Source organism: Myotis davidii, unplaced genomic scaffold (genome assembly GCF_000327345.1).
Source record: "Myotis davidii unplaced genomic scaffold, ASM32734v1 scaffold134, whole genome shotgun sequence".
In the NCBI taxonomy this organism is placed as follows: domain Eukaryota; kingdom Metazoa; phylum Chordata; class Mammalia; order Chiroptera; family Vespertilionidae; genus Myotis; species Myotis davidii.
In genome coordinates this window covers 3,049,413-3,055,022 of record NW_006288853.1, presented here as the reverse complement: position 1 = coordinate 3,055,022, position 5,610 = coordinate 3,049,413, and positions in this window count along the sequence as shown.

Below are 5,610 nucleotides of genomic sequence, written 5' to 3'. Positions count from 1 at the left end.
AGGAAGAGGTAACTTCAATACAATGCCCCACCCCAGACATGTGTATTTCAGGAAGCTATTTTTTGTGTGAAGATAAAACAATTCTATGTTTCTGAAAGAGTCTCTAAAAGGCTAAAACTAACTCAGAGAATTGTGATAGAGCTTAACTTGTTGGTCAAGGGAGTACCATGACCAAAAAATAGAATATAATTCAGAATAAATAAAAGCAAATTACAAAGGACAAGCAAGCAGGACCAAAGAAAAGAAGCCAGAAAACTTGAAGGAAATGTTTTAATGAATCAAAGCTCTCTGCCCCAAAGGCAACATCATTCTCTGTGGCCATTTCGTTTGGGGATGGACAATGAGAAAGTTAAAACTAAGCTGAAATTGGTTCTACCTGCGGAGGCAGCCATTTCAAATTTTGGTTAGGTCAGCTTACTAACAACCAAGATGGCAACGAAAAGGCCTAAGAAAGTGGCTAAGAATATGATGGAAGAAAGTTCTAAATGAATGCATGGCTAGTGTCAAAGACACAAAACGGGGATTTATCTAATCCGGATGGAAGAATGAACATAGTGTTCAATTTTCTAAAGTATCTGATTGCTCTGTTATGACTGAGGAGTTTTATATGAGACTATGGAATCAGCAACAAACCCCATTCGCAACACCCTCCTATCCCCAAGTTAAAGGATGAGAGTGTGAGGCATGCATGTTATTACATACTTCACATACATTAATTTCAATTGCTTATCTGTACTTACTAGGCTCCCACTATATGTGTCATTTTGCCACCAAAAGATGTAGGTATTCATTCTAAGATGAGCAAACAGTCTTAGAATATTCTCTTTCACAGTAAGACGTGGCAATGACATAATATTACCGTTTTTAGAGCTACATTGTCTGTGCCTCGGCTGTCCAAGGCTGCTAACTCTCAGAAGTAGACTTATAGATAGATGTCCTCTCGTGGAGGAAGCCATCAGCTGCATATTAGGATTTTAACCATCGATTTAAGTTACAGAAACTTAGGTCAGGCATCAGGAAAAGTCCTGAGTACCTGTTGTTGGCCATCACTGTCCCGGGGCCAGGGGACCCATAAAGCAATGTGGAATGGTCCTTGCCCTCAGAGAGAGCTACTTGGCAGGTTTGCTAGTTGGTGGTGCTGTTCCACATGGAGGTGGCTCCCAGGACAGTGGAAAGAGCCCAGGACTGGGAACAGGAACCCCAGGGCGTGGTCCCACTTCTAATAACTAGCTATGCGCACGCTGGGTGTCATCGGTGTGGGCCTCATCTGTAAAATAGGACAGTGGCTAATAGATCCTGAAGGTCCTTCTGGCCTTAAATGTTCTGATTTTTTTCAGCTTTCAAATGGTTCTGGAAAAGAAGTGTAGGCCCTTTAAGAAATGAGTTCTAGCCCGGCTGGCGTGGCTCAGTGGTTGAGGGTTGAAGTATGAACTAGATCATGGTTTAATGCATCTCTCACTCTCTGCCTCTCTGTCTGTTTCTGCCCATCCTGTTTGTGCATGTGATGTCGCTCTCTCCTCTCTCTCTCTCTCTCTCTCTCTCTCTCCCTTCCTCTCAAACACACACACACACACACACACACACACACAGACCACCATCACCACCACCACCACCACCACCAACAAAACCCCACAAAAAAAGAGACACCACCACCAAATAAAAAACAAGAAAGAAAGAAAAGAAATGAGCATAGAGAGACTGTGCATGTTCATAAAAATGTGTTCGTATTGGTGGCTCCACTAAGCCAATTTTGCGCTCTTTTTAGTTACTGGTAAGTGGAGGGAAGGGAAGGACAGTAGGTCTGGTTGCCAAGGAACCACCTGAAAAGTCCATCCCAGGTAGACATGCCCTGTAGATAGTGCGTGCTGGCTGGTCAGGTCTCTCCTACCAACAGAGAACCATGCACAGAGGACAAAGGCCACAAAGGCAGGACCTCCCTCCCTCTCCTTCATTTTTCTCAAGTGAAAATGGCCAGAGAATGAGCAGGTGTGCAGGATAAGGCGAGGGGCTTTCCCAGTGCGAGTCCGGAGGAGTCACACACGGCCTTAACAGCTGGGAATTGGGACCAGCAATAGAAGAACAGGTGACATCAAGGCATTGATGCCAAAAACACTCATGACTTCAAAACAGTCAAGGAAGGAAAACCAGGGTTAGATCAAATAGACAAACATATCAGCTAAATATTTACAACATGTAGGGGTCGCCCCCAACACAGCATGTATAGCAAGACTCTTTCTTTGGCTCCCAGACTCTCCTCTATGTTAGCGTCTTAAAACTGAGTTGAAGATGCAGCTCCATTTGAAGTCTAAGTGTGATACTGACTGTTGCATGTGCTTTTAATGCATTTTTAAAAAATTGATTTTAGAGAAGGTAAGGGAGAGGAAGAGAGAGAAGCACTGACTGGCTGCCTCCTGCACGCCCCCTACTGGGGATCAAGCCTGAAACCTGAGCATGTGCTCTGACCAGGAATCAAACTGGCAACCTTTTGGTGCATGGGAGGACACTCAACCATCTGAGCCACACCAGCCAGGGCTGTTGTATGTAGTTTAATAGACCTGGAGAGTTCTTTGTACCTGGGGAGCCCATCTTTTCAGACATTGTGCTGAGTTTAAGCAACCAGGCACTTAACTCCTAGGCCCCAAGGGTTGGGCGGTCCCCGTAATTGTAAAAACTGGACCATATAAAGGAATCCTAGGGCAGCAGGGAGGAAGCTGGAGGGAGCTGACATATCCCGCCTACTGGATCCCACAGATCGAAGAAAGTGTCTGCCTCCCCGCCTCCCTCCCGGAACTCCTTGAGAGAAGACCCTGCTTTCTGAAGACCGCCCCGCCCCCAGCCTGAGCTGGACTCTGCCTGGAGGTGTAAGAAATCATAATCTCTGGCGTCCTTCTATTCTGGCCACGCTTTCCCCGGACTCTACCCTTTCTTGGGAGGTCATGTGACAAAACCTTGATCTGCTTCCTGTGAATTTGAATCTTGGAGGGGCCACCCACCTAAAGAGAAAAGAACTATTGCAGTGTGAAATTTCTTTCTACCCGACCTTCCTTTCCATCCAAACATTAATATTTAAATGTTTACATTTATTTACCTTCTGCTCTACAGCAAGTTTTACTCTAATAAGCAAAGCTTAAGGACTCTAGCTCATTATGTTTGTTTTCATGTTTGAAAACCAGGGTCTGTGAGTGGTTACAGGCACTATGTGGGCACCCCTGGAGACCATGTGGCCATGCTTGGGTGGCTCCAGCCTCCAGGCTACTTTGGGCTTCTTACGAGAAATTGGGAATGAGATCAGAAAAATACAACCTAGATCTGCAATAGCTGTCCTTTCATATCCGAGGAACCAAGAATACCAAGTTTTGTAATTACTTGCAAAGTGAATGGCGGAGTTTGAAACATGTTAACAGTGGGGGACAGGGACATAAAACTCAAAATTCAGGGAAAGAAGGGGAGAAAGCAGTGCCGACCGCTCATTCCCTTTCACCCCCAAGAGGACAGCAGTTGGAAGAACAAGATTGGTTTTGTGTGTGCTGGGGAAGGAGACATAGTCCAACTCCATTGTGTTAGGATTTATTTCTATGATTGGTTTTAAGCCCACAGAGACACCGATGAGTTTGACTTCACAGATATCACAAGGGTAAACCTTAAACTGTAGCACGGACTCAGACATGGGCAATAAACTCACAGCAGCCTATAACTGCTGTATTTTATTGATTTTATAACTTTTTTTTTAGCATTCTACTATTTCTAGAAATCAGTACGCATCTTATAACCTATGACATCATAGATTCAAATGAAAGTATTTATGGAGCCTTTATTATTATTAAAGTCTTTATTAATTTCAGAGAGAAAGGAAGAGAGAGAGATAGAAACATCAATGATGAGAATCACTGATCGACTGCCTCCTGCATGCCCCCTCCTGGAGATTAAGCCTATAACCCAGACATGTGTCCTGACAGGGAATCGAACCGAGACCTCCTGGTTCATAAGTCTATGCTCAACTACTGAGCCACACTGGCCAGGCTATGGAGCATTTTATTATTTATTTTATCCTTACCTCTTCTTCTTGACTAAGTTTCACTTTTAGAGTGTCTATCAATGCTAAGGATGAGAATTTAACTCGCTTTTCTCCTCCCTTTTCCAATTGTTGACAGTATATTTTCACTTTTATTTCTTCCACTGATTACCTTGGAAATGTCAAGTAATACACTTCAATCTCTACTTCTGACTCCACCAACTTTAGGTATTATCTCATGAGTCATTGTTATATAAGATGTGGACGTGTGTGCCCTTATCTTTCTCTGGTCCACTCCTCTCTACCTCATTTCTACCTCTGTCTTCTATACTTTTTGTTGTTGTTGTTAAATATATTTTATTGATTTTTTTACAGAGAGGAGGGAGAAGGATAGAGAGTTAGAAACATCGATCAGCTGCCTCCTGCACACCCCCTACTGGGGATGTGCCCGCAACAAAGGTACATGCTCTTGACCAGTCTTGAACCTGGGACCCTTCAGTTCGCAGGCCGACGCTCTATCCACTGAACCAAACCGGTTAGGGCTATACTTTTTTTAAAAGAATATATTTTTGATTGGTTTCAGACAGGGAGAGATAGAAACATCAATGATGAGAATCATTGATCGGCTGCCTCCTGCACACCCGCTAGTGGTGTGCAATCCAGGCATGTGCCCTGACCAGGATCGAACCATGACCTCCTGGTTCATAGCTCAATGCTCAACCACTGAGCCACACCAGCTGGACTGTCTTCTATACTTTTGATTGTCCATAATTATATTTTGTTCTGTAATCATAATGAAATCTTCATTTTGTCTCTAGGTTTAATTTGGAAATTCAATGCCCGTAAGCAGCACTTACACGATTAGGACTTTGTAAATACTGCGCCCTTCAGAACTAAGTCGGGTGCTAGCCTAGCATTCCCTCCTCTGTGGTCCAACACCAGGACCCTGTGTCTCGGCATCAAGAAGTGGATTCTCTTTATTCTGAGAACATGTTGTGCAAAATCATTCCACATTTTACGTGGCTTCACATCTTCCTGGTATAGGACCCGCCTCTGAGTTACTAGTTGCCGTTGACACGGTATTTGTAGTACAGGAGGCCCCCTCCCTTGGTTTCTCTTTCTGAAATTTCAGTTACCCATGGTCAACCTCAAAATATTAAATGGAACCCTAGCTGGTTTGGCTCAGTGGGTAGAGCGTCAGCCTGTGGACTGAAGGGTCCCAGGTTCGATTCCGGTCAAGGGCACGTACTTTGATTGCAGGTTCCCCGGCCCTGGTTGGGGTACCTGCAGGAGGCAACCAATCAATGTGTCTCTCTCACATCGATGTTTCTCTCTGTCCCTTTCCCTTCCACTCTCTCTAAAAATCAATGGGAAAATATCCTCCGGTGAGGGTTAACTAAAAAAAAAAAGTTGTGACTTAGAAAGACCCCCAGTTAAATAGAGAATATTAAATGGAAAATTCCAGAGATAAACATTTCATAGGTTTTAAATTGTGTGCTGTTCTGCGTAGGATGAAATCTCTCGAGGTTTCTTGCCTTCCTGCCTGGGATGTGAATGATCCCTTTTCAGCGTCTCCCTGGTGTATACACAGCTCCCCA